General features: G+C 47.3%; 1 protein-coding gene across 5 annotated transcripts in view; it reads right to left on the bottom strand.

Moving 5' to 3' along the window:
- The window catches only part of FUT8 (fucosyltransferase 8), a 398,079-nt gene extending 383,774 nt beyond the window's left edge, over positions 1-14,305 (bottom strand). For 4 of the 5 annotated variants that reach the window (XM_046008253.1, XM_046008251.1, XM_046008254.1 and 1 more), the window contains exon 1: positions 14,025-14,305. The gene's annotated coding sequence lies outside the window, so the exon portion shown is untranslated. Of the gene's footprint in view, positions 1-12,643; positions 12,692-14,024 lie in introns of all 5 variants that reach the window. The other variant, XM_046008252.1, reaches the window with a different exon arrangement.
- Between the last annotated feature and the right edge of the window lie 5,301 nt (positions 14,306-19,606).

The following is a 19,606-nucleotide window of genomic DNA, read 5'->3' as shown; positions in this document are numbered from 1 at the left end:
ATGTGGGAAAATTCAAGTCGTATTCTACCTTAACCTTACTATAACCAGGGTTCTCTGTGACCTTCAGACACACAAGCCATATTTCTGTCTAAAGGAAGGTATATCAATCATGGGCTTTCTTGGTTTTTGAAATAAACTTAACAAGGCCAGATCTACGTGAACAATAACTCTGCCTACACCTTTTCAGTTTTCTAGACAGCCCATTTCTCTGAAGACCACCCCTTGCCTGTGACTTCATACTCTTTTTTTTTAAAGATTTTATTTATTTATTTGACAGAGAGAGAGAGAGAGAGAGAGAATGAGAGACAGGCAAGGGGAGCAGCAGGCAGAGAGAGAGGGAGAAGCAGGCTCCCTGCCGAGCAGGGAGCCCGATGGAGGGCTCGATCCCAGGACCCTGGAATCATGACCTGACCAGAAGGCGACGCTTAACTGAACGGTTCTGAAACTGAGTGTGGTCTGAAATCCACAATTAAAATCTGTTTCCGTAAAACCATCTGTTCGTATGCTCAGTGATGTCTTGTACTCCTTATGTGATGGACCAGTTCAGTTCCATCTTCTGTCTGCTTTTCTATTGACCTATTTGTATTTTTGTGTGATTTGTTGATTTTTTTATATATTGTGGATACCAACCCTTTGCTAGTTATGTAGGCTGGGAACATTTTCTCTTAATCTGCTGCTTTTCATTTGCTTTTGTTTATAGTGGTTTTTTTTTTTATTATTTGAGTACTTACTAGACACTTACTGATATTAAGGAATTGTTAACCACCTTTTTAGATGTGAAAACTTTTGTGATCATGTTTCAAAGAGCATTTTCTTGGAGAGATGCATTCTGAAATACGGAAGAAATAATCCACTGCTGGATTTGCTTCAAAACAAAAATCAAAAACCACAGAAGGGGGCAGATGGCTTGTGGGTATTTGGTGGTCAGGGCTGAGTACTGGGTACACAGGATTCACTGTACAGTCCCTGGTCTGCTGCCAGATGTTCGAAATCCTTCCTAATTCAAATCATAGAAAGAGACCAGGCGAGGTCTGACTTCCTATTCCCACTGTCAGTCCAACCCCAGACTTCTCCCCCTAGGCCAACCCCACCATTTGAGGAGCACTCATGTCTAAGTCATCCTTGCTCCCCACAAAAACAGCAGCAAGAGAGCTCCCAGGAGAGAAAAATGCTTTAGTGGAGTTCCCACTGGCAGCTTCACGCTCCTCAAAGGCTCAGTGACTGGTGGCCTTGGTGCAGGTGGTGGAAGATGACCAGACTCCCGAAAGCGTGCTCCCAGGTGTTCCCAAACGGCAGAAAGCGTGCTCCCTAACGCCAAAGCCGGGAAGCGGGCTCGAGTGCCACAACTTCAGTGCTTTTGCTTGCGTTTGTTGTTGTTTGGCTGCTCCTGGGTTCCATGCGTCTTGCCCCAGTTCTGTGGTGTGGCAGGGAGTCCAGGTGTGGGGGAGCCCCAAGCCAGGGGCTGGAGCCACCCGATGGGGCTGATGGAACTGGAGACCTCATGATTCTGACCAAGTGTTTACAGTAACTTTTATTCAGTCATAGCTGTAGATCTTTCCATTTATGATTTAGGGTTCTGTGTCTTGCTTAGGAAGGTTATTCATTCCAACCCAAAGATCATGAAAACATTCTACTTTCTTTTCTTCTGGCACTTTGATTGTTTTTTGTTTTTTTGTTCTTATTGTTGGTTTTGTTTGTTTCTTTACATCTAGCTCCTTAATCCACCCAGAATTTATTATTATGGATGATGTGAAGAAGACATCTAGAAAATTTTATCATTTTTGCTGCTACTACAAGTGAGATATTTTCCCCAGTGCATTCTCTGAGTTGTTATTGCCTGTATACAGACTGAATGCTTACTCTGAAGATTGAATTTCATCATCTCCCATTGTCTCATCTCAGTTGGGACTAGATCTTTGTGTCTCAGACTGGCCAGCATGCCAGCCATGCAGCTATTAAGGTGTCTCTCTTGGCTTTGTTTCCTCATCTGTTAAATGGGGAACTTGGACCAAATGCTCTTTGCAGTCCCTTCCTGCATTAATAATGCTAAGGTTTTAAATGACTGTTTCTTTCTGGCCAAAGAGTAGTTCCATTTTAAAAAGGAGAAAACTGAATCCTGTAGCTCCATTTGCTAAAAGGCAGTGAACCTCTTCACATTAGAAAATGATACCAACTGTGATAAAGATTAGCATCCCTTGCTCTGGGATTCAGGACCTCAGCTATTTTTAGCCAGATCTAGCACCTTTGGGAATGGGATACTTACAAGACAGAGCTAAGAGCAGGGTAAGGCAGCCATTCTGCATTATCTGCTGATTTTCTGTGAAATACATTGCTTCTTTCTAAAGAAAGGGCAGGGGATGTGGCAATGAACTTCTGCTTTTAGGAAACTCTTTTTTAAAAAAGATTTTAAATTTTTTGTCAGAGAGAGAGAAAATGAGCACAAGCAGGCAGGGCAGCTGGGAGAGGGAGAAGGAAGCTCCCAGCTGAGCAAGGAGCCCGCAATGTGGGACTAGATCGTGACCTGAGCTGAAGACGGAGACTTGGTTGACTGAGCCACCCAGGTGCCCCAGGAAACTCTTTTTCTAGTGATCTGGCATTATAGAGTTTGCTAAGCCTGACTTACAGGCAATCTACCCATGACTAGGGGGCTTCAGTAGGTAAGTATGGGAGCCCATACACCATGCTCTCTCCCAAGAGGTTTCAACTGTAAATTCACAGGAAAGTTTGATTTTTGGCCATCCAAGAGAAACACGAATATTCTCGGGTTCCAGATGACCTGCAATTTCTACCGAACTTCTGGGTCAGCCTTGATTTGTGCTATACTGCTATCATTTACCTTAAAATCTCAGCCTAGTTAACATGATATATGTGTCATCTACACCATAGGAACAGTTAATTAAAATATGGCATCCTCTAAAGAAGATTGACTCTTCAGAGATGAAGACCTAGGAAAGACTCTAAACAGAACTCTAAGCAAAAAAAGACTCTAACCAGAGAAGTTTCCACAATTTCATCTTTATCTACGCTAGCACCAGAGGGCTTGTTAATTTGCATACAAAATGTTGGATGTTGGTTTCCACTGGCAAAATGAGTTGTGTTCAAGGTGGGTGCCATTGGTTGGGAATACTAGGTTGGCATTTGCTCCTTTGTCCAAACAGCTCAGTACCTCATGCCCTTTGGGATGGTCCAAGCCAAGGTTCCGTCTACTCCAGATTAAGCCACCTACAAATGATCGATTACCTGATCCCAACTAGAAGGTCAGTATAATCCTGCCCAGTTCTAATGGAAGACTGTAATTTAGAAGAAGCGATGCGCATAAAAAATATTTCAAGGTGACAGCAAGAACAGTAATGTGATATGAAATATCTATGATTTCTACTGGTGACAAAGACAAAGACAAAGTTCTGCAAATATGACTGCAGTTGATGGCCTCCGTCATTAGTAAAGAAAACACCAAACTCATTTAGAAGTTAGTAAAAGTAAAAAAATGAGTTAGTAAAAAAAAGTAGTAAAAATGAAGTTTTCTTTTTCTTCATTCAAAAACATAAAATAAAGTCTCTGAATTCTATTCATGACCTCTGAGGGTGCCACAGAGTTAGGATAAAAACTCCTATACCCCACCTAGTAAATGTTTGATTCTAGAGAACCCCCTCCAAAGGGCCTCATTGTTCATGTGCCCATGAAAATGCCAGTGTCCTGACCAGCAGGGTCTCTCCTTGGGGATACCAGAGCAGGCTGAGGTGCTAAGCCCCACAGAGAATCTCCGTGATTCTGATTGTCCCCGTGGTACTCATACAAAGCTCTGGCAAGAGTGGGTTCTTCATCTACGATGAGCTGTACAAAAACATAGGCAAGCTTCACTGGGGCATAAGCCTGGATACGGAAGTTGTCTTTTCTCAACAAATTCAGTTTTTCCTAAAGAAGCATAGTGGAGACCTCTATTAAACTCCAACATAAAACACTCATTCACTTTACCACCCAGAGCACTTTTCCCTTACAACTACTGTATCTCTACATTTGCATAATTAAATGGACCATTTCCTCGGTTTTCCTAGAATTAAGTACCCATCAACCCTAAAGTTGTTATCCAAGTCTTGCCTCTTACAAAACCCAAGGCTTGTGTAGGAACTCTTTAAAAATCTGCATTTACTTTTGATTTGCCATGCGTTTTCTATTGTCCTCACAAAGATCTCAAAAGTTGTCGGGTGGAAACTCAGTCCCAGCCCACGCATCTCAAGCAGTCTGTGCAGCACACAGTCCAGTCCTGTGAGGATGGCACAGAGAGATCTCCTTCTCCAACCTGGGTCACCGATAGCCACCCCCCCCCCCACAACACACACACCACCCAGCGCCCTGATCCACAGGAAGGTGCCACTCACGGGGCCCAATATGACCAGGGTACTAGGGGAGGCTGGGACTAGAAAATGAGAAAGAAGGATGGCTCATTCCTCCACTTCCAGCTCCCTGTTCTCTCTTACTCCCAGGCAAGGAGGGAACCTGATACCTGAGGGAGGGTGTTCTGGGTGACTTAGAAAGAAAGCATGCACAGAATCAATCCAAATGCTTGTGCTGTCCTAGTGGGGCCCCTCTTTATGGGACAGGCTGCCCTCGGGGTGAGGAGCTGGTGGGAGACCATGGTGCAGAGGCTGGAGGGAGGAACTAGGTAGGATCTCTAACTTCCCAGCCTCCTGGAGGCACTCATTCACCACAGGGGTGGGAGAGGGGAATGGGAGGGTAAGAACACAGTGTTTCTGGTATCAGAAGGGGCAGGGAATCAGGCCTGCCTTCCTCGGACACCTCCTACTCAGCCTGGACAGACTCTGGGCACAGGCTCGCTGCTCCCCTGGGCATTCCTACTTTAGCTGGGGAATTTACTATCACTTGGTCTTGTTACCTAAATGTGGCACGAAAAGAGAATAAGGAGGGGAGACTGCAGGAAAATGTCCTTTCTTTCCCAGATTCACAGGCTCCTTAAACCCTTCACAACATCTGACTTGATCCCCCAACTTTTCCAGGTTTATGACCTTTTTCTAAGTGATTCGGTCCAGAGTCCCCACAGCTGTCTTTCCTCCAGAGGTAGTGCCCTGAGGGAAACATCAAGGTGTTTGCTTCCCCCTCCCCCCACCCCCAGGTTACAGTGTAGCTACAATTAACCTGTACTGAAACAAAGGATTCCATCTATAGAAACTCATTTGCTTCCTTCTCTGCAGCTGGCTGGGCCGGTGGCTGGGAGCCGGAACCTTCTTGGTCACTTTTTTCTTAAACCTTTCTTTTCCGTCCAGGAAATGACTAGTTCCTTATAGTTAAAGAGTATGTTAGGGGCCATCCCAGCAATCAGCTAACTCCTTCTATTTCCTGCTTTTTGTTCCATTAAAATACCAGAAGAGAGCTTTCACTTAGGCACTCCCTATCTGGGGCTGGAAGAGAACCCAGAGGCTAGTTCCAGCCTGAGCCTCCCTGTGAGCTTTGCAAACCCAACCGGTAGTTGCCTCAAGCTCACCACTGTCCAGGGTATCACCTCGGGCCCTAGCGAGAGCTGGATATCCCCCACCACCCCACTGCCAAAGTATGCTTCCCAGAGCTTGGAGTCAGAAGAGCTCTGGCTGTCTACCTTCTTAGCTGTGTGAACTTGGACGATCCAGTTCAACTCTATAAGCCTCAGAAGAGGGATAATGATAATGACCATACTACCTTGGAAGGTTTGCAGAAATCCAACTAAGTGAGTTTTGTAAATGGGGTTTAACAGACTTTACAAGCCTATTCAAATTTTAGCCGCATCATTTCTCAGAATGTTGGGCCAAAAAGGAGCTTCTCAGAATTTTCCCTAGGAGCCCAGAACATAAGCCTCTGCGTGGTGTCAGGTTCTGGGTGCCGGTGTGAACACTGACAGAGGGCTCGAGGACGCCTGTGAGACACTTATACCGGCCCTCCACACACTCCGAGCTGATAGCATCGCTCAGAACCCCCACCACGGTGGTGGCCTGGGAGTGGCAGTCCAGAAAACCACCCCAGTTTCAGTCTGACTGAATCCCATGCCCGGGCCCTCTTGCCCTCCCTTTAGCCCCATTTCAGGGACATGGTGGCGGGCCTGTGTACCCACAAAGGGTTCATCTGCAGGCTGTCATCCGGGCGATTGCTTAACTGGCGCCCAGACTTCTATGTACCGGCGTGTAATTCTTTGCTTTGACAATTGTGTCTGAGTGTTTTAACACCTGGCTGGCCTTGCTGGAGTTTGTTTGACCGCGTTTTGAAAAGTGACTTCAGCCCTTGCCGGGGTAATTGGCACACGGCACCACGGCCTGACAACGTGGCAGGTGTGACCGGCTGCAGCCACAGGAACCCAGCAGCTGATTGCTTTTCTGCGGCTTCCCGCTGCCACCGCTGTTGTTGTGTACCCACAAGGCACCCCCAGTCACAGAAGACACTGGGCCCCAGGGCCTTCTGTCTGATTGGTATGCATAGGGTGTAGAGGTGGGGTTTTCCTCTTAGACATCCTTCTCGAAATAGCCTGGTATTTTCCAGTGGCTCAGGGTGGAAAAAGCTCTGATGGAACATTGTTGCCTATGACATTCCTCTGGGTCTAGTGTCTACCAGGTTATTCTGACACAAGCCTTGAGAGGAGTGTGGGCACAAAGGCCGCCCCCGCCCTCCTGCCAGATGTGACAAGCCATGGCTTTTTATGCAGAGCCTTCTAAGGACAGCCACCAACACTTGCTTCTGGCAGAGGCTCAAAGACAAGCAGGGGAGTAGGAACGCTACATAGTGACAGAGAAGGCTTCAGGTGTTCTCTGGCTAGAGGTTGTAGAGGGGGTGCTGGAGGCGGGCTAAGCTTCTAGAAGCAGGGCACATTGTATGATTGGCTCAGAGAGTACATTTGGCTTTCTCGGATTGGTCCTGAGTTGGAAGCTTAAGCGACTTATAGGAAAGTGGATGATGATGGGTGGATTACTACAGAGGCTGTGTTTTAACTTCCTGCGCTGGTTGCTATAGAAGCTGGGGGTCAGAGTTCAGTTTTGACACACTGTCTCGCCGTGGATCATTTGTAGGGTCAGTCTCTCAAGGATTTGAGAATCCTAGTTAGTCTGGATTACCCGATATTATCTTGGGATGGTTAAACTGCTGTTCAGTAAGAAAATGTTCTGGAAACAGTTCTGGAAACACTCAGAATGCCCAATTTCATAGAGTTAAGAAAACTAAGAAGCACCGTATCGTGCATACATTTTAAAAGGTTGTTTCTGAAGGGTCTAATGGCGGTGAAAATGTTTACAAATGCGCTGCCAGCGCTGCCCCAGACCTGTGCCTTGTGGATCAAGTAGTGAAGCTCAGCCCTTTCCTTAATTTCGACAACAACTCACTCACCCAGGGCTTTCGAACAGAGCATGGAGGGATTTACACCCAGTCACGTGAACTCAGAAAGGAGTATCATTTCTCGGAGTCTCTTGGTCCCCAGGCTTCTTCCCAGCTCCTGGCTTTGGTCTCGTACCATGCTCAGGAACCTCCTTTTCTCTCTCTTCTGCACTCTTTTTTTTCCCCCTCAAAGATTTTATTTATTTATTTGACAGAGATCACAAGTAGGCAGAGAGACATGCGGAGGTGCGGGGGCGGGGGGTGGCGGGCGGGGGAGAGCAGACTCCCCACTGAGCAGAAAGCCCGATTCAGGACTCGATCCCAGGACCCTGAGATCATGACCTGAGCTGAGGGCAGAGGTTTAACCCACTGAGTCACACAGGCGCCCCACTCTGCCCTTTCTTCTCTGCTCCCCCCCTCAGGAAGAGATACAGATTCTCTCTATCATCTGACGCACTCAATTCACCTCCCTCCCGTCCCTCCTTGCAAGAGCCCCTCTCCCCTAACATGGCAAAAGCTCTTTCCAGACTATAGAACTGCCCTCAGTGCTCTGGGCCCTGCAGGTGGGAGGAGAGGAGGGAGTGGGTGTGGGCGGGGTTGTTGGTTTTGTTGTTTGGTTTTTTTTTTTTTTTTCCAGTAACACAGGGTTGTTTGAAGATTAGAGCTCAAGTTCGGAAAAGTCCCAGCAGGGGCCGTAGCATGTGATTGCCCTTGTTTTATCAAACAGCACCCCCCCCACCCCCACCCCCACCCCGGCCTCCTCCAGGTCCTCTGAGCGCTGGTCAGAGGCCAGCTCTGCAGGTAACTCCTTCCCTACTGCTTTTGGGGCAGTTTCGCCCATCTGTTCTCAAAGGCTAGGGCTTTCTACCTCTGCCTTTAACCAGTCTTCTCAGTCAGTGCCCCCCCCCACTTTTTTTTGTCTAATGTTCATCCAAGACCTTCTCCTACTGACATCCCACCTCTAATTTTCTGTTGCTCCGTTCTGAAGATCCCAAGAAAGTGATGCTTTTAACTTTGTCTATTTTTTTTCTCTCTTCTGGAGCTCAGACAGGTCCAGGCTTATCTAGAGAACCAGTGGGGAGGAGCCTGTGTATAGGAGGGACCGAGGGGCCAGCGAGGAAGGTGTCTTCCTAAGGGAGACACCCGCGAGCACAAGCTGCCACTGGTGATAATGCCCTTGACTTCTGGGGAAAGGAGTGGTTTTGAGTAACAGCTGGTGTACGTCTCCCAGACGGTTCCCATCCGGCATCCCGGAGATGTGACTAAGGCCTAAGGAGGGAGGGCTGGAGTGGCGAAAAGCTGAAGTAGGCACAGTCACACGACATTGCCTTAAGACACGGAGGGTACACAAACGGCACTTCAGGGAGAAGCGGAAGTGAATGTAGGTACGGAACGCTCCTGCTTACAGAGCCAAGGGGACCAGGCGACTGTACACACCTTCAGCAGGTGGATTCCTGTCCTGGGAAACAATAGCCCAGTGAGGCAGCCAAGCACAGGAGCACAGGGCAACTTCCATGGGCAACCGTAGTGCCTTTGGTGAACGCCTACGGCCTCAGTCAGGGGCAGCAGTGGCGGCCTCTGCCGGGAACCCAGTGTGGACATCCTGCCTCCAAGCAGGAGCCACTAGCTTCCTTCTTCCTAACACAGTGGACCTTCCCATGCCAGAAGGACTTGGAGTTTCCAGTGCCTAAGTACTAGGTTCTCTACTCGAGTCCTAGGGTAGGGAGGTTTCTCCATTCAAGACCTTTAACTTCTTAAGAACCATGTGTTTTTGTTTGTTTTTGTTTACTACTACCGGAAGCCATCCATATTTTGAAGGAACAATAAAACATTTTCCCTTCTTTCAGAAGCTGGATCTCGGCAGGAAGTCTTGTCCCTGTTTTCCAAAAGCCACTCTCATTCATTCTATGATGCTCTGACTCACCACGTTTTCTTCTGTCTCAACAGTCTGTCCAGTCATGGCCCACCCTCCATGAAATATACAGCTCACTTAAAATATTAATGTTTCCCTTTTCTAGAATTTTGTCACACTTAGGACTAACACTGACACTTCACAACATGGCACTTTGTTTGGGGGATTGTAGTTTCTTCACGCCAGTGAAGGGGAAGGGACCTTCTCTTAGACCTTCACAAAACCTGCGGCAGCATTAGCCTCAAGGAATCAGCCTCTACAAAGTTACGGAATTAACGTTCTAGGCAACGTGTTTATGCTCAGGCTTGCCACATTCATGACCCTTTCTTCCCAGAGCAGATCAGTGGCTAAAGAAAGGTGGCCAGAAACATTACTGTGCTCTGGCCTGGATGAATTAGGGCACTTTTCTCCATGTTCATTAGGAAGGTAGAGATGCGTGTTGTAGGTTAGAGAACTAGGAAGGGGTGAGCGAGTCGGGGAGTGAACACAACATTTATTTCCACTTCCTTATATACTGTTTTGTAAATACAGTTCTTATCGTACATTTGGTATATATCCCTCCTCTACAGGTAAGCCATAAAGTTCTCTAAAGACAGGGACCATGTGTTCTATAGGTGGTGCCTTTATTTCAAGCCAGGCCCAGTGATAAGAACTCGTATTTGTGTAGTTATTATAAAATAATGACACAACTTTAGCTGTATAATTAAACTACATAGCTTAAGGTACTTTCTGATTTATTGTCTCATTTGCTCTCAGTTAATGTGAATGACCCAGGCTCCAAACACCTGATTTAAAACTCACTCTACTACCAAATTCGGTTTGAAAATGCCCCTTAGGGTTCTTTTGTGTTTCTGCATATCCAGCAATAATTTTTCTCACTTGCAGGTTAACTCTGGGCACAATGCAGCGTCCACTGCTAAGAGTGACATCTTACAAGTACTGCTTATCTTGGCCGGTGTCGTTTACAAGAGGAGAGGCGGCTTCCTGTTTCCTTAGCCACAGTGGCTAGGCAAATGCAGAGTTGTTTACCCTCTTTAACTCCCTCCAGGCACAAGCAGAAATGATCACTCACTTGAAACTACTTACCCAGGGCGTTCCTTAACCCCCAGACACCATTTAAGGGTCCATACTTGCTCCAGCTGGTTGGAGCTGGGGCTCCAGCTCTGGAACCAAACCAAATTCCCCAGCATACCAGGAAGCCATCAAATTCTGCTGAGAGGTAATTCAGCCTTCCTGGGCTCAGAAGGGCAGAACCGAACTGGTCCAGGAGGAGGAAAAGGGCGTGGGAGACTCGTCCTTACCAGAGCCCACCTCTCCTTGAGTTCTGTGAGGAAGCTCTGGGCTGCTTTTCCTCTACCTTTTCTAACTGGTCCTTCCCCTCCTTCTACCTTATTGGAAGGGCCTTCCTAGGGTGACCAACTACCACAGTTTGCCTGAGACTGAGGGGGTCCTCAAGCTTGACTTTGAGGTTTTAAACCAGAAAACTCCTGGGCAAACCAAGACTACTTGGTCCCCTCGGTCCTCTGTGGGCCTTAGTCCCCAGGTCTCATCTCTCTCTTCATGGGCTCCTCAGGGATTTCCCTGACTCCATGGCAGCCACCAGCCTTTGAAAAAAATTCCTCCCTCAATCCTCACCTCTTGCTTCTCCTGAGCTCCAGGCGGCCACTCCAACCACAAGTCTGTTATGGCTGTTTGCACATCTAACTTTAAGTTCCATGGGGTCTGAATGACTCACTACCTCCCTCCTCCACTCCGCCACCCCTGGCACCACTCATCTCTCACTGTTTCTGTTCTTGTCAACACCACATCATTGTCCCGGTTGTTGAAGATGTATTTATTTATATTCATTGAGTACCTATTTTGTGCCGGGTTCTGTCCTAGGTTGGGGGACTCAGCAGTGGACAAAAGTCACTGCCTTCCTGGAGCCCACATCCTAGTCAAGGGAGACAGAAAGGAAACAGGTACCTAGTCAAGAAGGGGTTACGTACTATAGAGGGAGATTAACAGGTGTAAGGCATGCTAATTGATGGGAGCCACAATAACAGACTAGTTTGGGAGGGGGACTTTAGGGAAGTCTTTCTTTCTTTCTTTTTCAAGATTTACTTATTTACGTGAGAGAGAGAGAGAGCGTGCATGCGCACAGCACACGTTGGGGGTGGGAGTGGAAGGGCAGAGAGCGAGAATCCTCAAGCAGCTCAAGTAGCCCCCCTACTGATTGCAGAGCCAGACCGGGGGTCGGTGGGGGAGTGCTCCATCAGAGGACCCATGAGCTCATGACCTACACCACAATGCCTAATTAACCAACTGAGCCAGGTGCCCCCAGGGAAGCCTTTTTGAAGCAATGTCATCTGAGCAGAAGCTTGAAGGAAGTGAGAAATGAACCAGGGGCCATCTGGAGTAAGAGTGTGCCAAGTGGAGGGCACAGTGAATTCAAAAGCCAGAGTCACTGGGCAGACTGGCTAGGGGAAAAGAAGTAAGCCAGAAACCAGGAATGACGCAGGAAATGGGGGTCAGGTCCTTTCAGGCCTTGTAGATGAAAACACTCTGTTTTTTTTACTCCTTTGCCCTCTAATCTGTGGCCAGACCATGAAAATCCAACCTCTGCAGGGTCTTCCCTTTCTATTTCTGTGTCTACCACTTCATGAACTCCTCATTACTTCTCACTGGAATCATGAAATCAGCATCCTGAGAAGTCTTTCCTACCTCTTGTCTCTCCCTGCTCTGATCCGACTCCCAACTGCTAAAACCTTCTTGGAGCATAGCCCTGATTGTCATCATCAGAAGATCATTAGCATACATTCATGTAGCTCTGAATCAAAGGAGGGGGACAGACATAGGGGATGTGTTCCCACAACTTCCCAGCACGTCTTTGTCAGAAATAGACAGAACTGTCAAAAATATGTTGTCAAACATGTCAGAGTTCTGTTTTTATGCCACAATGTAAAAATTGCAAATTTTTCATCAAAATAAAAAATAAATAGAAAGATGAATTAGTCAGAACCCCTTTGGCTGCCATTAATAGAAACTCAATGCAAGCTGCCTTTAAAAAGATAATGTTAGCTCCTACTGGAAAGCTCTACAGCTTCAGGAATGGCTAGTTCCACATGCTCAGCATGGGCAGTAAGAAATCCATGTATCCCCACCTCTCGGATCTGCTGCTTCTCTCTGTTGGCTTCGTTCTCAGGCAGACAGACTCGTGCAGGCAGTGACAAAGATGGCCACCCTTCCTTTCAACTTACACCTTCTCGGCTTCCCAACTCCACTGAAGAAAGAGGATCTCTTTTAGCAAAAGTCCCAGTGCTGACTCTCACTGACCCTCCCTGGACGAAGGCCTTACTTCCCAGCCAATCACTGTGACTGGTTGGCCAAGCCTGGGAAACATACCTACCCTGGGTCCGGAGGTGGGAAAACCTGAGGTCGTCTTCACCTGCACTGCGCGGAAGAGAGTAAATGGTGCGAGTTTCCCAAAGACCACGTGGTGCTGAGGGTGGGGGAGGGACGGTGGGTCAGTGAAAACAACACCAGTCCACAGCCAAAGCCCAAGGGCACCATGTTGGTGTTCCTTGACCCCAAACACCTCTAAGTAGTCAATAAGTCTCCACCCTCAAAAAATTTTAATCCTGGGGGCACCTGGGTGGCTCAGTGGGTTAAAGCCTCTGCCTTCGGCTCAGGTCATGATCCCAGGGTTCTGGGATCGAGCCCCGCATCGGGCTCTCTGCTCTGCGGGCACCTGCTTCCTCCTCTCTCTCTCTCTCTCTCTGCCTACTTGTGATCTCTGTCTGTCAAATAAATAAAATCTTAAAAAAAAAATTTTTAATCCTGTTGTGTTGATATTTGATTATTTTGATGATGCTCTTACTCCATCATCTTAAATAGCTCCCCACTGCCCCTCCTCCCCACCCCCCCACCCCACCACCGCCAGCCTGGTCTCTTCCTTCTCTAGGTCTACTTCACTTGCTTGACAAAAAGGCCTAATATTAGGTGGGAAAAGGTCTTTGTCTCCATGAGCAAGCTTTCGATAAACTGAAGTTATTGTTAATGACAGCGATGGTTGCAGACACGGGCAGGATTACTGACCCCTGAAATAGCATAGGTAGGTATTTACTGAGATGCTGGCAGGAAAGGAAGAACCACTGGTGTACACTGAGGACAATCCCCCACTTCACTGACATAAAAGGAGGGTCATTAATAAAAGGAGTTTGCAAACAATTGAGTGAGGTCATACGACTCATTCCTGTCCTGCTCCTGCATTATATGGGTAATAATATGTGTTTTATACATTATATATTATAACTATCATATCACACGATATTATATCACACAATAACTTTATGGAGTGGGCAGGATTGTTCTCATTCTGCACATTCACATGTCACAGGGGAAAGGTGAAGTACGAAGACGTGACCACCTAAGCCTGCTGCTTCCCACAGCTAGTTAAGTGGAGGATGTGGGATTTGAACCCAGGGCTCTCCGACGCCCGAGTGTGGCTGTGAACTCACGCATCCTTCCGCTTCTAGGAAGGGCAGGGTAAGGACTCCTTGGCTAAGTCCACCCACAGCTCTTGGGACCCTGGAAATGCACCAGGGTCCTCCCAGGCATGTAGGTGGCCAGACTTCACCTCTCCTCCTTCTTCCAGAGGGAGAAAATGGAGGAGAACCAGGAGGTCGATACAGTACACTCAGAAAGGTAGAGGAAGTGGTGGTCGTTCAGGCCTCCTGCCGCCCTCTCACCTGAAAGATCCTTCTAACAGATAGCTACCACCCACCTCTGAAAACAGCCAGCTGTGGTCAAACGCCGTCCGTGTAAAAATAGCCAGGCCTTCTCCCTGCTCTGGCACCGTGCTGGTCCGGCCGAGTTGCTGCTGCAGGCCGGGCTCGCTGGGCCTGGCTGCCTCCCCCACGGCCCCCACTGCCCTGGGCCTGGCTGCCTGCCCCGCCGCCCCGCCGCCCTGGGCTCTGTGGGGGAGGCCCTCGTGAACCCAGCAGGCTGCCCCTCAGCTGGTGTGGGGAGCCCACGTGCAGCCCACCCCCACCGCTGTGTGGCTCTTCAGCCCAAAACTTTCAGCTGCGGTTGCCTGCAGTTCAGAGGCCCCTCCTCTGACCTACACTGCGACTGGCCCCTGGCCGACTTGAGTGATAACGCAGCCCAATCACAAGGGAGGCCTGACCAAACTGTGGAAGGCCTGGGGCCTTGGGCCGATCAGGTGGGCCTGAAAGTCAGGCTCAGCAGAGACACCCAGGGAAGTCTGAGCCCCAGGGGGGCCTGGAGTGTCCTGAACAGGTGGCCAAGTGAGTCAGCAGGTGGTCAAGTGAAGCACTGGTGGAGGAGATGGGGATGGGTGTGGTGCGTGTTTAAACAGAGTGGGCTGACCTGATGCGTGGTGAGAGCACAAGGTTTCTGCAAACAGTCTGCAGAAAGCCAACCAGCTGGACTCTGAGTGACGGGCAAGGGAAGGCCCTAAGGAGTCTGGTTCTAAACACACCCCACCTCTGGACTGGAGTTTGGGGACTGGGGAAAGAGGCCCATAGAGAAATGGTGGGAGACGGCCTCAGAATTTAGGTCACCAGGCAACTCGGAACCTCCCCCATCCTTCTCCAGCTCCCCCCACCTTCTGACCCCAGTCCATGACAAGGGAATGCTAAGGGCTGAGCTGAGTCAGTGATATGGGAGAGGGTCTGCCCTACCCACATTCAGAAAGGCCCATAGCCTTGAGGGTTAAGAGTAATGTAGGAGGCTTGACACAAGATTTTGCACCAAGCAAGGTAAATATTTACTTTTTTTATCCAGGATATGCAGATTTTGATGTAAGAAGAAATTTCACAATGACTCCACCACATTGACAGAAAGAGCATACAAATAGACTCAAATTTTTAAAAATGTATTTTAAACTTTTCATTATGGAACATTTTACCCACTCCCATCACATGGATTATTTTGAAACAAAACCCAAACAACAAATCATTTCACCCATAAATATTCCAGTAAATTTCTCTAAAATTTCTCCAAATTTTAGAGCAGTAGTTCTGAACCCACACCAAATTTGCCTTCAGGAGACATTGACTATGTCTGGAGATCCTACTGATCGTCCTGCCTTGGGAGAGGGGCGTGCTATGGGCGTGTGGTGAGTCCAATTCAGGGAGACGGCTGAACACCTACAAGACGTGGGAGAGCTTCCCACAACAAAGGATTATTTGAGACAACATGGAGGACCTAGTGAGTATTATGTTCAGTGAAATCAGTCAGACTAAGAAAGACAAATACCGTGGGATTTCACTCATAAGTGGAATCTGAGCAAGAACAACAGCATGAATAAACAAAAAGCAGAATCAGATCTATAAACACTGATGGTGTTAAACAGACTGATGGTGGCCAGAGGGGAGGGGTGTGGGGGATGGGCAAAATGGGTGAAGAGGAATGGGAGGTACAGGCTTCCAGCTATGGGATGAATAAGTCACTGGGATGAAAGATAATGACACTGTCATAGCATTGTATGGTGACAGATGGTACTTATACCTATGGTGAGCACAGCATAATGTATAAATGGGCCAAGTCCTGTTGTATACCTGAAACTAATGTCACATTGTAGGTCAACTATACTAAAAATTATTTGGCCCAAAATAACAATAGTGCTGAGGCTGAAAAACTATGTTTTAGATTGTAAAAGTTAAGAGCACTTGAAATATATAACTGCAATATTATGAGCATGCATAAAAATAAATAGTTCCATAATATCAACTATCCAATTAATATTAAAATGTCCTGGGTTGTCTCATAAATTTTTTAAAACTTTTTGTTTAAATCAAGATCCAAATCAGGTTCATAAATTGCAACTGGTTGATATATTTCTCAGGTCTCTCTTAATCTGTAGGTCGTTATCCGTCTTTTTTTTCCCTTTGTAATTTATTTATTATAAAGTGAAATGTTTTTTTAAAAAAGATTTTATTTATTTATTTATTTGACAGACAGAGATAACAAGTAGGCAGAGAGGCAGACAGAGAGAGAGGGAGGAAGCAGGCTCCCTGACGAGCAGAGAGCCCAATGCGGGGCTCTATCCCAGGACCCTGAGACCATGACCTGAGTCAAAAGCAGAGACTTTAACCCACTGAGCCACCCAGGCTCCCAAAGTTTTAATTACAAAAGAATACATGAATACATTGTGCTATCAAAACTGAAACATTACAGATAATGCTAAAAATTCCGTTTCTAGATACTCCTATCCTATCTTTCCCCAAAGAATAATTAATTTTTCAAAACTATGTATGTATCAGTGAAAATGTTTCAGAAGACAAACAAAATAATAACAATAACAAAATATTCAAACATACTTATTTTCCAGGAAAACAAGCCCCAAGGTAGGCAGTCCAGGGCTAATCTGACAGTATCGTGAAATTTTAGGGTCTCAGGCTTCATTTAGCTCTTTGCTCTCCCTCATCCTCATGGACCAATGTGGCTAATGGAGGACCAGCCCTCTTCTCTGCCTTCCAGGAAGCAGGATGGAAACTTGGTGAAGAAGGGCCTATCTCTCTGTATGGGTTTGCTAGGGCTGCTGTAACAAACTGCCACAAATGGAGTAGCTTACATGACAGAAATTTATTTATTGTCTCGTAGTCTATAAGTCAAAAATTTGAAATTAAGTTGTCAGCAGGGTCAGTTCTCTTTGAGGACTCTAAAGAAAATCTATTCCGTGCCTCTCCCCTTTCTACTGGTAATTTGCCAGCAATCTTTGATGTTCCTAAGGTTGCAAAAGCATCACGGCTTTCTCTGCCTTGTGTGTCTGTGTTCAAATTTTCTCTCTTTTTTTTTTTTTAATTTTTATTTCTTTGACAGAGAGAAATCACAACTAGGCAGAGAGGCAGGCAGAGAGAGGAGGAAGCAGGCTCCCTGCCAAGCAGAGAGCCCGATGCGGGGCTCGATCCCAGGACCCTGGGACCATGACCTGAGCTGAAGGCAGAGGCTTTAACCCACTGAGCCACCCAGGTGCCCCCAAATTTTCTCTTTTTATAAGGACACCATTCATACTGTATTATGCCCCCCCCCAAGACCTTATCTTAACTAATTACATCTGCAAAGACCCTATTTCCAAATAAGTTCATATTCTTAGATACTAAGGATTAGGACCTCAACATATGCATAGGGGTTGAGGGAGGTGCCATTCAATTCCTAATACACTCCCATAAGATGTTATGGAAGTCTCTGACCTCTATTTGCTTATACGTCTTTGGGCCAGAACTTAGTCATGGCCACAGGTCTCCCAGACGTGCTTGGGAAGATAGGCTTTAGTTGAGCACATGGCCATCCCCACAGATGTCAGTTTTCTGTTATGGAAAAGAAAAGGAAAATGGATGTCAAGGCAACAGCTAGAAAGCTGCCATGGAATGTATCCTACCAAACCTTTCTCTGTGGTTTGAAAAGTATCTGTGTACCTTTCGGTAGACACGTAACTGTTGGATTCCTCATTCAGAAAGCTCTACCTCTTGCAAAACACACGGTAGGAGCCTGGCCTGTCTAGAGCTTCATGCTTTTATCTATAACCCTAAGGACACCCTGGAAGCAGAGTCAGGCTTAATGTAAGCCTCGGGACCCCTCACTGGCACAAGGCCCTTTCAAGGTCCCACTTCTAATTTGGGGTTTGAAGCTTTGCATCCTTCTTCTGTAAAAAGGTCTCTAAAAATGTGCAAGTCTCAGATCTTGGATCTGCTCCCTCCTAGAAGGTAGGAGTTATTATCCTCATTTTATAGATGAGGAACTTGAAGCACAGAAAGGGCAAGTAGTTTGTCTGGAGTCACAAAGCCCATAGTGGAGTTGAGTTTTAAACCAAGGTCTGTCTAGTTCCAAAATTAGGCCATTTCTCCAATGCGTTGCCCACCAAGAGATGCCAAAAGCACCCCAGATGCTTTCTCCAGAATGGATCTTCAGCCACAGCCCCATCAGGGTGTTAGCATTGCCCAAGAGCAGGTTGCTGACCTGGCCACAGAGGATGCTGCCTGGGCAAATTCTCCGAGACAGGGGATAGCATCTCTGGTGGAAGAAGTCTCTGAGCTGGGGTCCATCATCCGGAGCACATTTGCAGTCATTTCCTTGGCTTGTTGTCACAAGCTAAGTGACTTACAACAAATGTATTCTCTCCCAGTTCTAGAGGACAGAAGTCCGAAATCAAAGTGTTGGCCAGGCTCCACTCCCTTCAAAAGCCCTAGAGAATAGTCGTGCCTTGTGGGGACTTCTCCTCGGCATCTCTGTTCTCTTACAGGGACACTGTGCATTGGGTTAGGGCCCCCCGGGGTAATCCAGGATGATCTCTTCTCAAGATCCTTCCTTTAATTGCATCTGTACGAACCCCTTTTCGAAGTAATGTTACATGTACGGGTTCTGGGATGTGGGTGTGTCTTCTGGGGGCCACTTCAACCCACCACACACCTCATCCCAGAGCAGCAGGATATCATTTCTAGGACCAGGGAAGCAGCAGGAAAACATGGGCATACATATAGTGTCCTTCTAGTTCATTTTCGTGCAATGGTCAAAGTTCCGTGGTGGAATGGTGGGGACAACTTTCCTTGCTTGGGGAAAGTGTCAGTGGACCTAATTGCCCAGGACCTGCTTCAAGTCAGAGAAACCCCAAGGTTTCCTACCAGATTCTGCCAATTGTGGGCATGTGGATGCCAAGCTTCTTGAGTAGAATGGGAAGGCGTGCTGGCATGTTTTTCTGTTTACTCTCCACTTTAGAGACGTTCCCTGTGAAATGAATTTTAAATTCAGAAGCCAAGTCAGGAGGGGCACAGGAAGACAGAAGGAATGAGAGATTCATTTCCAGTCAAGCTGTGAGTTCCATGCCTCCCTTCTTATTTGAAGGCAAGGTGTTAGCTAGAGGGACTGGCAGATGCCAGATTTGGGAGCTGGGAGGCAGAACTCATTTAAGATCCGGACCTGCCACTGTGTCCTTCAACTGATTCAAATTCAGTTTCCGCAGGTATTTACCAAGAGCACGCAGGGCGCTGGGTCAGCCTTATTTTCCACCAGCCTCACAACTGACTAGGGATATTACTTTCTCCACTTCCAGATGAGATGCAGATTCAGTGAGATTAAATGTTTCACCCAAGATCATTCAGCCATAGGTGGCACGGAGCATAGAATGTGTCTTGATTCCTAACTAGGTACTCTTTCCACCATGGCACAATGCAGAAAGATTCCCTCTTACTGGCCAGCTCCCATCCTAGTGAGGGGGTAGAGCTGGGAGCAGACCCGTCTCCCACCCACCAGAGCTTGAGCTCCCCCCACCTGAAGACAGAGCATTCTGCCGGAGGAGGCCTGTCATCAGCATTCCTGCTGCTCTCCAGGACAAGCAGCAGAGAC

This window comes from Meles meles, chromosome 6 (genome assembly GCF_922984935.1).
Source record: "Meles meles chromosome 6, mMelMel3.1 paternal haplotype, whole genome shotgun sequence".
Taxonomy (NCBI): Eukaryota; Metazoa; Chordata; class Mammalia; order Carnivora; family Mustelidae; genus Meles; species Meles meles.
This window is presented reverse-complemented; position numbering and strand designations above follow the sequence as displayed.